The sequence below is a fragment of the Periplaneta americana genome, chromosome 1 (genome assembly GCF_040183065.1).
Source record: "Periplaneta americana isolate PAMFEO1 chromosome 1, P.americana_PAMFEO1_priV1, whole genome shotgun sequence".
NCBI lineage: Eukaryota > Metazoa > Arthropoda > Insecta > Blattodea > Blattidae > Periplaneta > Periplaneta americana.
The window spans coordinates 68,366,850-68,385,313 of NC_091117.1; the positions used below are offsets into that span (position 1 = coordinate 68,366,850).

General features: G+C 36.3%; 1 protein-coding gene across 11 annotated transcripts in view; it reads left to right on the forward strand.

Annotated features, from left to right (window-relative positions):
* The window catches only part of Camta (Calmodulin-binding transcription activator), a 1,741,786-nt gene that overhangs the window by 1,291,976 nt on the left and 431,346 nt on the right, over positions 1–18,464 (forward strand). The gene's annotated exons all lie outside the window — the stretch shown is intronic.

Genomic DNA, 18,464 nt, shown 5'->3' on the forward strand with positions numbered 1-18,464 from the left:
ACTCAGCGGTAGGTTTAGGTGATCCTACAGTACAAGCTTAAATAATTATTGTATGTTTCTAACAATAGAACCTTCGAAAATCACCACAGAGGCTTTTTGAATTTACAGTTGCTCGGACATTATCGTATCATTAATTCATCGACTTTAAATAGCTTCTGTAATAATGCGTGACTTTAAATAATGAATTACAAATGCAAGTACTACATCATAAACCACAAATTAGCTCTTAGTAGTGAAGGTCCCTTCTCGTCCATACGTTTGCTTTGGAGATTTTCCTTTCGTTTATAATTTTCATGTTTGTAATTCATTATTTTACTAAGCATTATATATTTTTGCTTAGAAGAACATAGATTTCCATTATTTTTTCTATATTTAGATTTTATCAATTGAGTACCTCCGTAGAAAAAAAATTAGATCCTGGGTGTCCAAACGCCTATAGAACCAGGAGATACTGCAAGTCAAGCATACTCTGCTAAGGTAAATAACTTTCCATATAAAATAGGAAAAACGATCTTAAAGAATATGCGCTGCGAGTTGTTTACGCCAGGGGTTACCTCATACGAGTTACAATTGGACATCTATGGGTTAGATGTAACATGTTACATCCAAACTTATTCCGCGGAAATACTCAATTATTTTTATTTCTTCTGAAACACCCTTATTTCTCTTGATGCAAATTGTGCTTTGCCGATCTCTTTTTGGAGAATGTAATTTCTACCGCTTATCTTATACTTGCCACTTGTTTTGAAGTCCCAACTTTAATGCCATAAGTTACAACATGTTAGAAGGAATTAGTGTATTGTATGTTCTTATTTTTTACTTGGTTATTTAACGACACTGTTTACTTTTGTCTTTTAAATATGCAGAAATTTGGTCTGAACAAATGTGACATTTTGAAGTTCGTTTGCAGAACGAAAAGTTACATTTGTTCGAATCAAAATTATGCACATTTAAAGGGGGGGGGGACTAAAATTCTTTCAATCATTTACTGTCATAATACAATGCCCTCTTAAATTGACTGAGCATATTGGTAATTAAATTAATGGCTTTCCCAAAACACACTATGAAATGTTTCTTATAAAACAATTTTTATTTCAAAGCAAACACGAGCAAAATTGTGTGTAACTTTTTTGTTTGAAATATCTCAAGGAATAACCCTCTGAAATTGATGACATTACTTACGGTACGTCCTGTATAATGATTCGATAGTATTCAGTGACGGGGAAATGGAAAAGCAAATGCTTATGAGAAGAAAAACCCTCTATAATATATTAATATATTTTCGTATAGAATAACGTGATATAAATTTTCCATTTATTAAACTTAAATATTAAATAATCATTCTTCAATTCTGCATCTTAGCTATGTATAAATATAACTACTATGTCAGTGAAGAATATAGAAAGCCTGTTAACTTCTATTTACTAAAATCAAGGCATTTCTAGTGTCCATTGAATTATGCGTTAAGATAGGTGATGCCTGGCTCCAATTTCTCAATTTATATTATACTAGGTTGTTTCCGATTTCTGATAACGAATTTGAACGACATCATGTGCGTCAGGAGTCACACTATAGCTGAACTGTGGCGCGAGGTGACAGACCAGTAGTGAGTGATCTCATAGTCAGAGTGCACGGCGACTCACAGCAGAAATTCCCAAGAAAATCGAGCTTTTTGGAAGGGGTACATTACGACCCTTTTCAATGCCAAGTACAGTTAAGTGAAAATAAAAGAAGCCTGCAATAAACGAGGTTTCGTTATTTCCAAGAAAGGCATCTTCTATGTACTTAATAAGATTGGTAAAGCTCGAATGGAATTAATTTGTACCATCTCGTGAAGTACTGCGACTTGTGACGGGAGTGGATTTGCTTGCTTTTTTCCACTCTGGAATTAATCCCATCCGAGCTTTGGCAGTCTTATTAGGTACACACAAGATGCCTTTCTTGGAAATAACGAAACCACGTGTTTTGCAGGCTCCTATGATTTTCATGTAACTCTACTTGGCATCGGAAAGAATTATTGTTATGTACCTCTCCCGAAAAGGTTCGATTTTCTTGGGCATTGCTACTGTGATACACCGCGCACTCTGATTATGAAATCAGTCACTACTGATCTGTCACCTCTCGCCGCAATTCAGCTGTCAGTGTGATTCCTGACACACATGACGTCATTAAAATTCGTTATCAGAGTTCGGAAAGAGTCCTGTATTATAACTGGGACCCAAGAGACTGGCACTTGGAAATTAGTTTTAAATTTAGAACCTTACAAACTCTTTTATACAATTGTCTCCGACTAATGCTTTGTTTACTGAAATTTTCAATTCGTGTTGTTAGTTTTGTAAATTATTTTAGTAGTTATACTGTAATGTATATTTTATCAATGTTCTTATAAGTATATGAGGCATATTGACTATGCTGTTTTACTCCAATTCGTTTGTTTCAATACATTTCCTAGTTTAGTATTTATGTGTTAAATTAATTGCGAACTCAAAAGAGCAAAGAATACGGCTTTCTCATTTTTTCGTCTGATAGCGGTTACAAGAATGGGATGCAGCCTCTCAGACCTCGACGCACATGTAAACTTGAATTGTTACAAAAAGCTGCAATTTATGAACGTCTTCTTCAGGTGTTAGGCAGTCTCTGTCTTCACATGTTCCGCTAATGAATGCAGCAGCTTGTAACATCTCGTGTGCTCAGAATGGCGGCTGGAGTGAGAGTGAGCCAGGAACTCTTAATTCGACAAATTGGGACCCTAGCATTCTTTGAATTGCGCCATTATACACTTCACGCCACATTTGACGGGACTTGTTGATTATGCGACAACTGAAAAAAGAGAAGTCGCATGGAAAGCGCCTGATGCATAAGAGATAGAACAAGGCTCTTACCACGGTACCACACTTACCAAGTGTCTTAAATTGTTGATCGCGTACCCCAATATCATGGTGTTATATTTTAATGAATTCTATTGTCCTCTTCAATCTGAACGGGTGTATCACTTCCATCCTGTTTATGTTATGTTATGTTATGTTATGTTATGTTATGTTATGTTATGTTATGTTATGTTATGTTATGTTATGTTATGTTATGTTATGTTATGTGTTTATACCGTAAGTAATTTAATTAATTCCAGGGGTTATTCTTTGAGATATTTCAAACAAAAAAAGTTTCATACAACAAATCTTGCTCGTTTTTGCTTTCTTTTGGAGATAAAAATTGTTTCACATGAAACATTTCATAGCGTGTTTTGGGAAAGCCATTGGTGTAATTCCCAATATTCTGAATTAATTTAAGGGCGGATGTACACCATTGTCCTGCAAAAATTGAATGAAATTCATTTTTTTATATCATAGCTACTATAAAAGCTAAATAAACAAAACTTTTCATTAATATTTGAGGAGAAAAATTCGCTCCGGCGCCGGGGATCAAACCCGGGTCCTTGGTTCTACGTACTAAGCGCTCTGGCCACTGAGCTACGCCGAATTCAATCCACAGCGCCGGATCGAACCCTCCTCCTTCAATGTTTCCCTTTGTGGCCTGACTCCAGTTTAGGCATATATTTTATTTTTTATTGGGTTATTTTACGACGCTGTATCAACATCTCAGGTTATTCAGCGTCTGAATGAAATGAAGGTGATAATGCCGGTGAAATGAGTCCGGGGTCCAACACCGAAAGTTACCCAGCATTTTCTCGTAATGGGTTGAGGGAAAATCCCGGAAAAAACCTCCACCAGGTAACTTGTCCCAGCCGGGATTCGAACCCGGGCCACCTCGTTTCGCGGCCAGATGTGCTGACCGTTACTCCACAGATGTGGACTTTAGGCATATATGTTGACTTTTATGTCCAGTGTCAACTGCCATTATATTAGGAGCGCACTCTGCTGAGTGACTTGTTTGGCCGGGATTCCGCAGTTAAGTGCGCAGTAATCTGTACAGACATGTACACTGCAGCTATGAGAATATTATTATATATTTATTAATTTGTCCAACAGAATAATATCTGTAATATTGACAATTTATATTTCGCGGGTGCTCGTGTAAAGAGGGTTAAGTATGAATTGGCTAAACTGGAATAAGTACAGATTTGAAGTATCCACAATTACTTTTCTCTTGTGTTAAAGGGGTTAAGTCATTCTTCCATCTGTGATGCAGTTACAGGGCTCCATATTTTGTGACAAAAGGGTTTTGTTCAGTACCAAAGAAGAGAAGTTTACGTACCTTACAAATTGACTTAACCCCGCGATTTGAGGAGAAAAATTCGCTCCGGCGCCCAGGATCGAACCCGGTTTCTTGGTTCTACACGGCTATCCGATAACTCAGACTTTTTCGTCGGCGACCCTGAGTTCCCCGTCTCAAATTGCTTGTCTAAAATCCCTCTCTAACCAGATAAATTTCTTTGGTTGACTTCTGAAACACTCTGTATAAAGACAGACAAAACATCTGACGAGAATCTTGGTTTCATAAAACATTTCTCCTTTTCACTCTGCCCTCATTCAGTAAAATGCTTTTAAATTTTCTCAGTGATTTTTATATCACGTCGTCATTGATTGGAGTTCTTTTTTTCCATTCTCTTCGTTTTCCGATATTTCTACTGAGACGCTAATAGGATGTCTCATTACTGGGATGGTCGTTGTTTCAAAGGCAAAAGAGGTGGCCCTTGTCATTTCGAAAGTTAATTACAGGATGAAATCAGTTCTGAAACGGGACTTGTAATTGAAAGACATTCATAGATGTCATTACAGGTGATGAACTACGACCTTCATCCTGAGTTAGTGCTGAGTTGTCATAATCATCATCATCATCAATGGAAGGGCTCATTACTGAAAAATCATCGTAATTATTTAGTGCGATTTTACGACTGTTCAGGACTATTTTTTCTTATTCTAACACGTTAGGAAATATTTATAGTAGTTATCCTTTAGCGAAAGATGCCCGTATTGAATTGAGATCATCCTAATGATTTCGGGTGTTTTGGTGTTTTACATTTCTACGGCCGTCCAAGACTAGTTTTAATTAAACCGATATATTGTTAACAAAGAAGATTTTCGTCGTTGTTCCTGCAATAACTCCTATGTGACATATTTATCGATTTTCAGATTTTTGCTCTATTAAATAACTTAAATAGTGATATAGCAAATAATAAAATCTCCTATATGTAATTATATTTCTTTCTTTCGAAAATATAAGAATTCACAATCCCCTATGTACGGCTGCCATAGGATGAATTAATGTGTTTTTTTCTCCTACTGAAAAATTCTATATTTTGCACATAGGAATTATTGCAGGGACAACGACGTTTTGTTTTACATCAAATGCACCCAAACCTTGAAGGCAAATGATGGTAAGGATAAAAAAAAAGTGGACGATGAGTGTTGTTGGCTGCACCACTGGGCTATTTTCCGTATGAGAATAAAGATGGATTATCAATTGCAGAAATTGATACGAAGAGACTTCTGAATATGTAAATTTTACCTTTAAAACTGAATTTGGAATCTTTAAGAACTTATTGCAGTAGTCGTATTGTGAAATAAATACTGTATTATAATAGTGAAGAGCTACGAAGCAACATTACAAACATTCCAGAAAACTGACTTACGCAAACTTCTCTGGGAATGAATTAATATATGTGTATATTTTTTGTTGACTATCATCATTCAGAGAAGAATGAATTTGTTGAAGGGGAATAAGCAGGAACTGGTACATTATTGGTGAGTACGTGTTTGATTTGATGTTTGTTTCGAGAATTTCATACGCATTTATTGTAATCTGTTTAAAATTCTCGATCATTCACCCACACGCATACAATATAATAGTAGTAGACAATTAGTCTTACTAATAAAAACTCTATATACAAACGTTTAACTTTCTTATTCAATAAGTAGCTCATTTATAAGTCGTGTGTAAATTCCTTACTAATAATCATTACATACGTCGTGTATAACAGTACAACTGTTACACAACTACGTCATAGTTTTGTTATTACTTCCTTACGAAAGCTAATAGAATATCTGAGGTTCTCTATTGCATCCGGTAGAGCGCTCTAATGTGGCGTGTTAAGTATCGATAGTACAACTGGCTCTAATCGATTACCACACTACATTTTGGTCAAAGAGTACAAGCTACAGCAATATTATTCTAATTATTCTGTGCTCTTTGGTTTGTTCTTCTGTAGTTACAAGGCAACCATCATCATAAAATGAGAGTCGATACGAACAGCTGTTAGAGTGTTAGAGGGGCGGCCATTTTTTCTCCACATACAACGCTTAAACAAGGGGTTTCGTGTATATAACTACTGCAAAGCAATTCCCATTGTATAGTTACAGCCTGTTTATACATCCATTGCTTATGCATGGTTTATTAGTAAAGTTTTCTGTCTCAACTCTGCATAAGTCTCGTATAAAAACTGTATACGGTTTATTAATAAGACTGTATGTAAAATTAACACTTTTAATACGTCCCAGAATTATATTTCCAAAAATTATGTATACATTGTTTAGATCTTTACTTAACGTAGAGTTGTGTTTCCTTATTATTTTTATTGTATGTAACTCCTCTTTGCTACGTTTAGGAAGTGCACTGCTTGCCGTTGCCGCTCGATCCCTACGCTGCTTCAGACAATACAACATACGTATTCAATCCTCACGCCCACCAAGTCAAACGTAATCCCATTGGATGGCGGAGAATCCCACCCCCGCCTCTTTAACTCTCTCTAACTCGTTTATATGTGCATCGCAGGATGTAATAGGCTATTATAGATTTAAACATATTTCAGGATGCTCTTTCGAAAGAAGTTTTCTTAACATTGAGTGACGTTCCCTTGTAAGTTCTTGAAGTACCCTGAGGTCTGTAAAGTGTGCTCCTGAAGTGTTCATGTGGTGAGATATACGGCTGTCTGGTTGTCTTCATCGCATAGATATAGTGAGGAAAGTATTTGCCAGTTTTGTGTAAATACTACTGGAATTTGCCGTAGTTGGTTAGAAATTGAGTTAAGATAAATTTTTGGAAGGATATTGGTTTGTTGCCTGGAGTGGATGTTCGGAAAGAATAATTTAGTATGCAGGGCTTCAGGAGAGGATCTGTACAACTGATACTAAATCGTCATTGTTCCTGCAATAACTCCTATGTACAAAATATAAAATTTTTCAGTAGGAAGAGAAAACACATTTATTCATCCTATGGCAACCGTACACAGGAGATTGTGAATCCTTACATTTTCGACACAAAGAAATATAATTAGCCTACATACAGGAGATTTTATTATTTGGTGTATTACTATTTAAGTTATTTAATAGAGCAATAATCTGAAAATCGATCAATATGTCACATAGGAGTTATTGCAGGAACAACGACGAAATGCTGTATTTCTATAGTACTCGCAGATTTTCTTTTTACAGAGTGATATGGAGAGTTGATTAAGATCACAAATAAGACATGTCTTCCGTACACAACTTTAAGTATGAGAGATTATGCTATTCTTATATTTCTACGCTTTGAAGAATCGCGTGGCGACGCTTATTCCAGATAGTCCACAGTTCTTTAAATCACAAAAGAATCATCATGTAAATTTTACGTAGATTGATTTAATGAAGCAATTTCTTGTTGATTTCTATATGGGTGATAACAATTGTGAATTGTAGAGTAGAGGCGAATTAATTATAGTAGCAACAAGTAGGCCTACCTATACCACAAGAACCATCATTATCGAACACAAATTTCCCAAGGGCTATTAGAGATTTGATCCTGGATTTGTTGCCTGGAAATGCGATGCTCCAACCGTTCTGTTAACGATACGCCATAAGGGAGGCACTCCTTGTTTATTAATAACTAGAATGGAACAGAGTATAGGACTGAAGCATATCGATTGAAATCGACAAAACCATTTAACATCGAATCCAGTAAATACATTTTTCTCTCCCGATCCGCCTTTCGCATCCAATTCCGAGTATTGGTTCCAATGTCAGTCACGTCAGTTAGTCATCTGTTCGAGCGGACCAGTGCTGCCAACCCTGTTATTTTTCACATGTCGTGGGCGGAATGTGTTAAGGATCACAACCCTCGAGAGTAGGGTTCGTACATGAGGAACGCGACTTGAACTCGGGGGAGAAGGACATATATATTTCAAGAAGGGTCCCTCAGTCACATTTCTGATGCGTAAAGTGTTACGAAGTCGTATAAACCATCATTTTGTTCCCGTCTTTCAGATCGACTTCGAAATGATTATAGCTGAATGGCTATACCAAGGTGTGTAACCTTGAGATGCGCAGTGGTAAACGCTACAGTATGAAAGCTTGCGTTTCTTACTCTGCAACGTATAACGTGTCATTTAATAGAGTGATTATATTTATGAAAAATGTAAGTAATGACGTTCATCTTCCGGCTTTTCTTCTTGAAATGTTGACAAGTGAGTTACCAGTTTGGAGTTCACATAGTTTATTTTGTGCAGCAGTAAATCTTCTCATAAAGTCGAGGATTAGCGTACCTTTTAGTTTCCCTTCCTTGTATCATCATCATCATCATCATCATCATCATCGTCGTCATCGTCGTCATTCTGTCTTAGGCATAATAATGATAAACCTATTAGAATAATGTGTTACTTAAGAATTTAGTTATGCTAACAACTTTCTAGAGTTAAAAAGAGAACTAAGTGGTAAATTACGTAGTTGATTAGTTTCGACTTCGTTTCAGTCATCCTCAAAACTAGTGAGGTCATTGTTTTTTTCCGGTTTCTTCAGTTGTTTTGTTTGGAGGTGCGGTTGTGTTTGGTAGTGTGAAGTCAAATAGGGTGTATGTTCTGAAATTTAGTTGAGTATTGAGGGCTGTGTGTGCGTGCGTGTGTTATTTTTTTGTAGGTACTGTTCTAGTGTATTGAGAATGTGTTGTCGGTGTGTTTTTGTGTGTCTGCATATTTCGTACTGATCTAGTGTATTGATTATCTGGTTTTTCTGTTGAATATGTAGTTTTTCCAAGTCTGTTCCTAAGTTACTGTAGCTGTGGTTGGTGTTTTTGATGTGATTTTTTTCTTTTAAACTTTTGAAAGTTGTTAGTATAACTAATTTCATAAGTGATATAAAGTGTTAAAGCGTGCAATCAAGACATTTCATCGCCATTACTTAAAGCATGAGGCTATTTATTAGGCTACACATCTAATCTACACTTATAAATCAATAAGCCTATCTGTAAGTTTAATCTGTAAGTTTAATAGTTACAGTGGGCTGCAACTGAAACCGTTTCTTAAAATACTAGCCACAAAATGAAAAGCAATATACCCAAATTATATAGATCAACGAGTCACTGATTTTCCTAAACTTTAGACTCATACGGTAGGAAAATATTTAAATACCACGCAAGTGAAAACTAGAATTTCATAAAGAGCTTTGTCAGAACTAGAATTTCCTAGAAACTTCGGGTTTTGACCGATTTCGCGTTCTGACTGTAACATGGCGAAGTTTGATATTCGCCGATGTTCGCTCTGCAGGAGGTGGCCTATCTTGTATGTTCCACTCTCGACCCTTCATGTTTTAACCGCTCTAGACCTTGAGCTGTACGATCTTCATATGGGGAATCTGTAAGTAATTAGTTGCTAGTTGTTGCAGAAATGATATCTCATCATCCGGTTAGAACGCCTAAAATCCTTTGACATTTTCCCCATCTGTGGCACAAAGGTCAAGACGGAGAGAAGAGACTTGAATGTTTACGTAACTACTGCGTAGTCCAGAGGACTCGAGAGTGGGATGTTCAAACGCATTGTTTACTTTTGCACACGAAGTTCTTCTTCTTTCCAAGGATAACAACTCGGTTCGCTCTGGGCTACAAGAATACTTCAATTGACGTCGTTGCGTCGGGTTTTGTACCGCGGACCTCTGTGACCTCCAGTCCATTACATCACCTCACGCGCCTGCAAAATATTCGAGATTATCTCTGGCATTAGCTGCAAACAATCAGTTAAGTCTGAAAATAGATGCGGATACGTTTACCATTCTGGAATGCAGTAGAGTTATTTTCGAAAAGATTGCATTTGAACATCATCATTATCATAACCATCGTCATGATCAGTGTCATCATCACCATCACCACCATTCTCAACTAATTCGAAGCCATCATAATTGAAGGCTTCAGAGCTATAGTGGGCCAAGCGCCATTTATTAGAATCGGAGAAATGAAGGGTTAAAATTAAGTGATTGCCATAATTTAATTAAGTATATAGCAAGTAATATACAGTATGCACGTTAAAACTAAACGATGCCAATCTTCATTAAACTATGGTATTCAGAGCCATAGTGGGCCAAGCGCCATTTATTAAAAACGGAAAAATCAAGGGTTAAAATTAAGTGATTATCTTAATTTAATTAAGTATATAGCAAGTAATATACAGTGTGCACTTTAAAACTAAACGATGTCAATCTTCATTAAACTATGGTATTCACATAACTTTAATTCTTGTTTTCTACATTTTTAATAAATGGCACTTGGACTACTATGGCTCTTAACCCTTCAATTATCATCGTCGCAATCATTATTATTTCAGTCATATAATCACTATTACAAGTGGTAAGCTCAACATCTCAAACAACACCTAGTATGCGACTAAGCTATTAATAGGAGACGAGAGAGAATAAATTTGGTACAGAGGGTTCTACTGTATTTTAAACTGGAAGGTCTTTAACGTGGATATACGTTAAAACTGGCTGTACCATCTTGGGTGTAAAACAAGGTAACTGACATTTTGGTTAAAAAATGAGATGTAGTGTATAATATGCTATCTTACATTCTGCGTCTAATGCAGTAGTTAGTTTTCCAACATCTCAACAGATGGCAGAAGTATATATAGTTATCATTATTGCAGCGAAGTCGTCACTAGTTTCTTCCTTAGTTCTTTTTCCAGAGGTCCGCAGAACGTGATTATGACCGTGATGACTGCAATGTTATGACGACTTCGAATAATAACAGACCTTACCTCTTCTTATTCTTCTTCTTCTTCTTCTTCTTCTTCTTTTTCTTATAATAATAATAATAATAATAATAATAATAATAATAATAATAATGATACTGTTTAGATAATATGTTACAATGCACATATTCTGCATGGCTTTACAAAACGCTTCCCTGTAATATTTTCCGCTGAACAGATTAGGATGAAATGAGAGCGCTGTATGAAAGAACAATGCAGCCGGCTATCTGACAAGTACCTACATGCAATGAAACATAGGCTAATCCGCCTCGCTGCTGGAGATGCGAGTCGCTCCAGTTACAGGAAATTAATCTTTGTTTTTTCGCCTGATATCTGATTGTTTAAGAACGACATTTCCCTCTCTGTTCATTAACAATGACGTCATTAAAACCGATAAAGTGCTATCATACAGTTTCGAACCCGTGACCCAGTTTTGTCGAGACAAGCTGTCGCTGATGTGGCGATGAGTTATGGCCCCACAGAACAAGGGGCTATTATTGGGGTCCTCTAATTTGTTCGTGCTTTATACAGGCAGCTGTGCGAGCGGGACTGCATGTGGTGGGTTAGCCCAGCAACTGATATCTCTTAAGAAGGGAAACCCCAAGCCAAGGGTTAGACACCCGAGATAGTATATTTTTGTGGTCACGTGTTCCATTGCTTCCATGACAAATAAAAAATATATGGGGTTAAATTTAGAAAGGTAATTATTTATTCTATCCTTTACAAAAAATCTGGAGAAGAATCGGTGGAACGGAGAAAAATTGTCTCCGGCACCGGGACTCGAACCCGGGTTTCCAGCTTTACGTGCTGGCGCTTTGTCCGCTAAGCCACACTGGATTCAGGTTCGATACCGGTTTTGAAACCTCCGTCTGAGGATACCTATTGGAACGATGGCTTAAATCAGAGGTCGTCAGCAGAGAGCACGTTGGGGCTAGTCTCTCTTACCCGCGGAAAACGCAGTGCACTATACAGCTTGTCCAAGTCAAGTCTGCGAGTGGGGATATCGGGATGGAATGTAGAGGCAAAACACAGTTGCCACATAGGTCACTTGACGCTCAGATTTCAACGTGTGCACATCGTTTAAAATACACTACGGAGCGCACGCATTTTTTGTCCTTGTCTTCAGATAAAGGCAACAGTTACGTTGTCTCCCAGCCTCCCCCCTCATGCAACTTTCTCTCCTACGCCCACGCTTGCCAATCAGAACGCCAAACCTCACTGTCAAGCAGAAGTAGAAGTACAGTCTATTTCAAAGCGTCTTAAATTGTTACCGCTCTATGAACTGAAGCGCAGTAGGAAAACTTTGCTGTCATATGAGACTGTACTGGTCTCCTCTCGTTACCGCCTCCTTTCACTACAGAACTGTCTCCAACTTCCCCTCTCGGCTCGCAGACTTAACTTGGTCGAGCTGTAGTGCTCTCGTGGCTGCTAGCGGGTATGCTCTCTATCTCTCCCTGTTGCACGACGGTGCACATGGGACGGCACCGCGTACCCATTGCACATTTCAGCGAGTGCTGACGACCACTGGCTTAAATGGTACATAGAGCCCTGCATACTGAAGTCCGTGCAGAAACACAAATAACGGAATAGAAAATGACAATTGAAATGAGGTGTTACTGTCTATTACTAATTCACGTATGCCTCTGATTGAGGTTCTGGCTGATATGTACATCTATTTCCAGGCAGTACATCTCACTTGACGATATGTGTCAGAGGAAGAACAATTGTTTGTATATACCTGAAGTTTGATTAGTGTAATATGTAGCTAGTCAGCGATGTATGCAATGGAGGGGGGGAAATAGCCACCCTACCCCATTATCTCCTGGCTTAGTTGTCTCTGTAAGTAGTGCCTTGTTGGTATCATTTGTGAGGTTTAGATCTGTATTGGGACAATTGACCAAACAACTAATGCAAGTCTTGGGGAAAAGAGGTCAAATATGTCTATAATAAATATTCAATATACAGGATGTAAGATGGATAAAGAAACGTAAATAGAAATAGAATAATGTTCAGTGAGTGCAAAAGGATAAACCAGCCAGGTGGGAATACCACGAGGTAGACCTCCAAATGATGGACAGCAGATTCCCTCTCCCAATAATTAGTAACGAATGACTGACAACATATAGAAATCCTAATCCAAAGGAAGAAGATGTCTTATTACTCGTATTACAAGAATTAATTTTAGATTTATGATAGTCAGGACTTCACATTGATAGGCGATTCGACAAGCAACTCCACAAATATTAAAAAATGCTTCTCGTAAAGCATCGCATATAGTATATACAGGGACATCATTTTATTTTTACTTCAATTTTTATTGTATCTGATTTTTTTAATTTACTTCACTCCCACCCCTTCTACTAGTAGACCTAAACTTCAAACCGTTCTCCACACAGAACCAAGGCTGCATATGCAGTCAGAGTCGCCTTACGGTGATAGTAAGCAGTAGGCCTACTGAGTTAGTGTGTATAGTACGTTCCAGAAATATGTTCGCGTTTTCCAGTGACTAAAGGGCTTTCAATATTGAATCATATTTTCGCACAGGTACTGTCGTCCGTTTGCCTAAGTCACATCCCGGTTTCCCCCACCCGCTTCTGCTCGCCCCTCTGTAAAGGCTAGTGGCTGGGCTGTCTTAGCTTTTTTCTGAAAACATTAATTTCTGTTAGGAATTGGACGTCTACGTAATATTATAAAACTGTTTAAAAAAATTTAAATAAAAGGGCCTCGTTAAGTAATTAAATGTCACGTGATTTCCCCCCTTTCTACGACCCTGCGACATAACCACGTGGACGGACAGTATATAGCATGTCTGAGTAATTTTATCTTTTCGGATCGGGCAGAATGAAGATTGAATTTACAGTATGTAAGGTACTCTTTTATAGAGTAGGTAGAGAATTATTTCAACATGAGTTACTACATAGTACGAAGGACGAAACTGGTAATTGGAATTAGGTACAGTAGTCTATAGTGCGATAATATGCACAAAAGAACTGAAACCTGTATCGAAATGAACGGCCACCATTTTCAAAATTGTGTTCAAATATCCATATTATTATTATTTTTCAATTTAACTTCATTCTCTATATTGTACGCTAATGTGCTTAGACAGTATAATATACACTGTATAATGAATACGTCCGTATGGATAACTCAGTTCATGAGTAAAAACACGTATTGTTAATACAGTACTGTATTTTGATTAAACAAAAACCTAATGAAAATTATCGAACTCAAAATCGCGATATTTCCTAGTTTACGTAAGTGGATGAACTACTTTTCTTCCCTCCTATACATATAAAGTAATTTGTTTGTATTTTACGCGAGTATCATCGAACTCCAGTCGTGAAAGGGGATAGCAAATGGTGTTTCTGGTTCTCAACCATTAATCCATAGGTAAGCCAGGTTAATATTAGAAATGTTAGTAAAAATAAAATGATATCCCCGTTATAAAGGTATGGATTGTGTTCAAGTCTAGTCAAATTAGTCAATATTTGAGCTTCCTCGAGATAATGGCTTAAGCGTTTGTTTACCTGCAGTTCCATAGCGATTCCTCGTCCTCATCTAAGTAGTCATCGCTAATTCCAACGAAGCTGAATAATCGATTAGTTTATATAGTGTCGCTAAATAACCAACTATACCGGTAAATAATGAAATGAAGAAATTGGATTTTTTATTAAAATATTTAATTGACCATTTCTACTTTAGTTTACTTGTTATGACGATTATTACAGTCAAATATGTTCCGACTTTATCGCCACTCTTACTCAACATCTATGAAAATTACGCTATTCTGCTTAGACTCATCAAGATTTCATCTCGAGTGACCGCTGTCCAAAGTCGTCATTCGGCTAGTGGGATTCCATAAATTTAATAAGAAGAGAAATGAGATTGAGTATTGAAGCCGTTATGAAAAATCCCGTCTCTAAACGAAGCTTCTGTACTGAAATGTTCACTGAGATCGGTATAACAAATGCAACGTAGGGAATTTAGTTAGCAGTTACTGAGTTGGATTCCAGTACAGACCCTCTGTCTTCATTGCCCTAAGTCGTTAGAGTCGTCCAAGTTGCTGGCCATGAACCAATTTCGTTGTATTGGCTCTGTTCTGATTCTATCACGTCGGTGGAAGTTTTCCGAAGCGATTCTGTGTTAAGAAGAACAAAGAAATCTGATGCCACTGCCTCTGTATCCCACGTAGGCAATGAAACGAGAAGCGTGGTAACGAACATACAGTATGAGCTAATGGGTGTTTCGAAAAGTGTTCTTTGATTAATATATGGAGTCTAATGAAAGGAATAATAATAATAATAATAATAATAATAATAATAATAATAATGTATGTATTTATTTACACTGCAAGTGGGCAAGCACCCGGATGGCAGTGTTACGATATAAACAATACACAATACAATTATATACACAATATAATTAGAATATACAATACAATTATATACACAATATAATTAGAATACACAATACAATTACACACAATAATTACAATTAATAAGTGAACCTAATTTTACATTACAACCTACATATGTATAGGCCCTACATACGTTTCACATTGATACTGATGATAATCTTTCACTTTACGATCACCTTACTCACTGTACTGGCACTGTGACACATTTCACTGACACTATAGATCTCATTTCATTAACATTATATAATAATAATAATAATAATAATAATAATAATAATAATAATAATAATAATAATAATAATAATCTCGTCACTTGGCTTTTTTCGTAGTTGGTTTAAGCCTCTTTTTAGTTAAGTTAAACACAAGATGCTTATCTATTTAGAACAATTAATAGAAGTTATTTGTACACATTTTGTCTAATAAATATTTTACGTTTTCGACTCGATTGAGTCATCTTCAAAGTTATGCCAATGAATACTTTAATACATCTGTTTAAATAAATAAATAAATATATATATATATATATATATATATATATATATGTGTGTGTGTGTGTGTGTGTGTGTGTGTGTGTCTGTGTGTCTGTGTGTGTCTGTGTCTGTGTGTGTGTGTAATCTAATATAATGTGAAACATTGTTAAAATTGAACAAAGTGCAAACATCTATTGTGAAACAATACAATTGTGAAATTTAATTTTTTTTTTAATTTAAAACATTGCGATGTGTTGAACGGTCTATGACAGAGGAAAATCAAGCAACTACACTGAAATCATATGATACTCCATCCTGTGTCATAGGCTGTTCAACTCATCGAAGTTTGTACTTCATTTTAATATTTTACTGTTATAACAGTTCATACAAGCATTTTATCGGTGTTTTAAATTTAAAAATAATAAATTTCAGAATTGTGTTGTTTCACAATAGATGTTTGCACTTTGTTCAATTTTAACAGAGTTTCACATTAGGCTATATTGGATTACACACATGTACAGTATATTTAAACAGATGTATTTATGTATTCATTGGCATAACTTCTGAAGATATTCAGTCGAGTCGAAAACGTTAAATATTTATTAAATAAAATGTATACAAATAACTTCTAATTAATTGTTCCAAATAGATAAGCATAGACGGACCTTGTGTTTAACTTAACTTAAATAATAGCTTATCGGATTTCCATTATGGTTTTTAAATTCTCTTCTTAGTTTTTTAAGTGCTGAGATGGGCATTTGTGTGCATTTACATCATAAACACTGAGTGCAAATACTTGTGTAAACTATGCTGAAGATTGTCTAACCTCTAGGCAGTCTCGACGTTCTTGTGTGCCTGAAGTCAATAATTGAAAAACATCGATTTCAGTACTTTAAAAGCTAACTGAATTACACAATCTATCAATGTTATATATAAACATAGCTTTTTTGTCAGTTACAGTATGGCTAGCACAAGTGAAAACGACCTTCAAGGTCTTTATTGAATCTTGTGTGGAAAAGTGATTATTTCGGAGGTAGAAAATGAGACGCAGTGTTCAGTGTGTATAAAAGTTATTACCGCTGTTAAAAAATTCCATTTAGAGCGTCATTATAAAACATACCATATTAGTCAGTATGGAGTTGTCATTAGTGGATCATAAAACCCTTCTGAATTATATATATTGGAATAGATGTAAGTTTATTTAATGATGCTGTATATCGTAAATATGTTATGCATTATTAGAGATCGTATTTCTAGGAAAAAATATCGTTTTTATTTTTATTTTACTTTTCCAATGTTCTTTTTAAGTGAGCTGCTATATTTAAAATGAAAGTAAAACTTCTGTAGTATAAATACAGTAATTTCATTGTTCATACTATTAAAGTTGCTTATGTGCTATATATGTGATTTATTTTCATCCTCATCGCCTTGACTGAGAACCGGTTTCGCATGCATGAAATATGCACGCCGTGTTAGTCTTACAGAGTGCACGCACGCAGTGCAGGAATCCGTCCATCACTGTTTTAGCATGTCTGTAGTTGGTTTAATCCTCTTCGTAGTTAGTTTAGTTTGCTCATGGTTTGTTTAACCTGCCTGTTGTAGCTGTTTAGTTTGGTAGGTAGCATATTTATTTGTCCTTTGCCTTTGAGATAGTTAATACGAGTAAGTGTTCATGTACTTGTATAGATAGTTGATTGTTATAGGCCGCGCCACCGTTTTTGGCATGTGAAATAAGTAATGGGAACCTTAAGTGCGAATGTTTTACCTTTGTAGTAGTGTGAGCGATAAAGCTGACATTTGTGATTGGCAGATTGTTAATATGACGTGCATTTAGGAGAAGGTACCGTTCTCAGCTGCAGTGACAACAGAAACTCACTGATTGGACACTGCACTGTACTGTAGCGTAGGAAAAATGTGCGAGTATGTTACTTTTGCCGCAATCTGAGCAGTAAGACTGATAACTGTGGTTGGCAGATTGCTGAAGTGACGTGTATAGGAGGAGGTGGTACCATTCTCAGCTACACTATCAACAGATGCTCGCAGACAGATGCATTGTACTCAAGGACACGCGCCAGAAACGTGGGCTTCAGCAATAGATAGTTTCGGAGAATTAGTTGATATTTGTGTAGCTTTTAATTTATTTCGTTTATTTAGTTATTTTGTTATTTAATTATTTTGTTATTTATTTATTTATTCATTCATTCATTCATTCATTCATTCATTTTCATTCTTGTTTCACTGAGAATTTCGTTAATCGATTAATTTTGAAGTAGTTGTTATTTATTTATACTAAATGAACTGAAACATGGAATAACAGAATTAAGTTACTGTCATTATAAATATATATAGTATATATCAATCTGTCAGTGAAGCGACTAGCCGCAGATTCTAACGCTTTTCATGAAATGACGGCGATTGCTGTGAAGTGAGAAAATGGCTTTTACGCGTTATGCCATTCGCATTGGCGCTTCACTGTTTTATGATGTCAGCACTCCAATGCGTCACTTTCGCCGTGTTTACTATTTTCCATTTTAATCTGGAGCGAGGATATTTCAGTTTACCGTGAGTTTTCCGTAATAAAATTAAAAGCTTGCTTCATGAAAGCAGAGAACACCCCGATTTGACTCGTTAT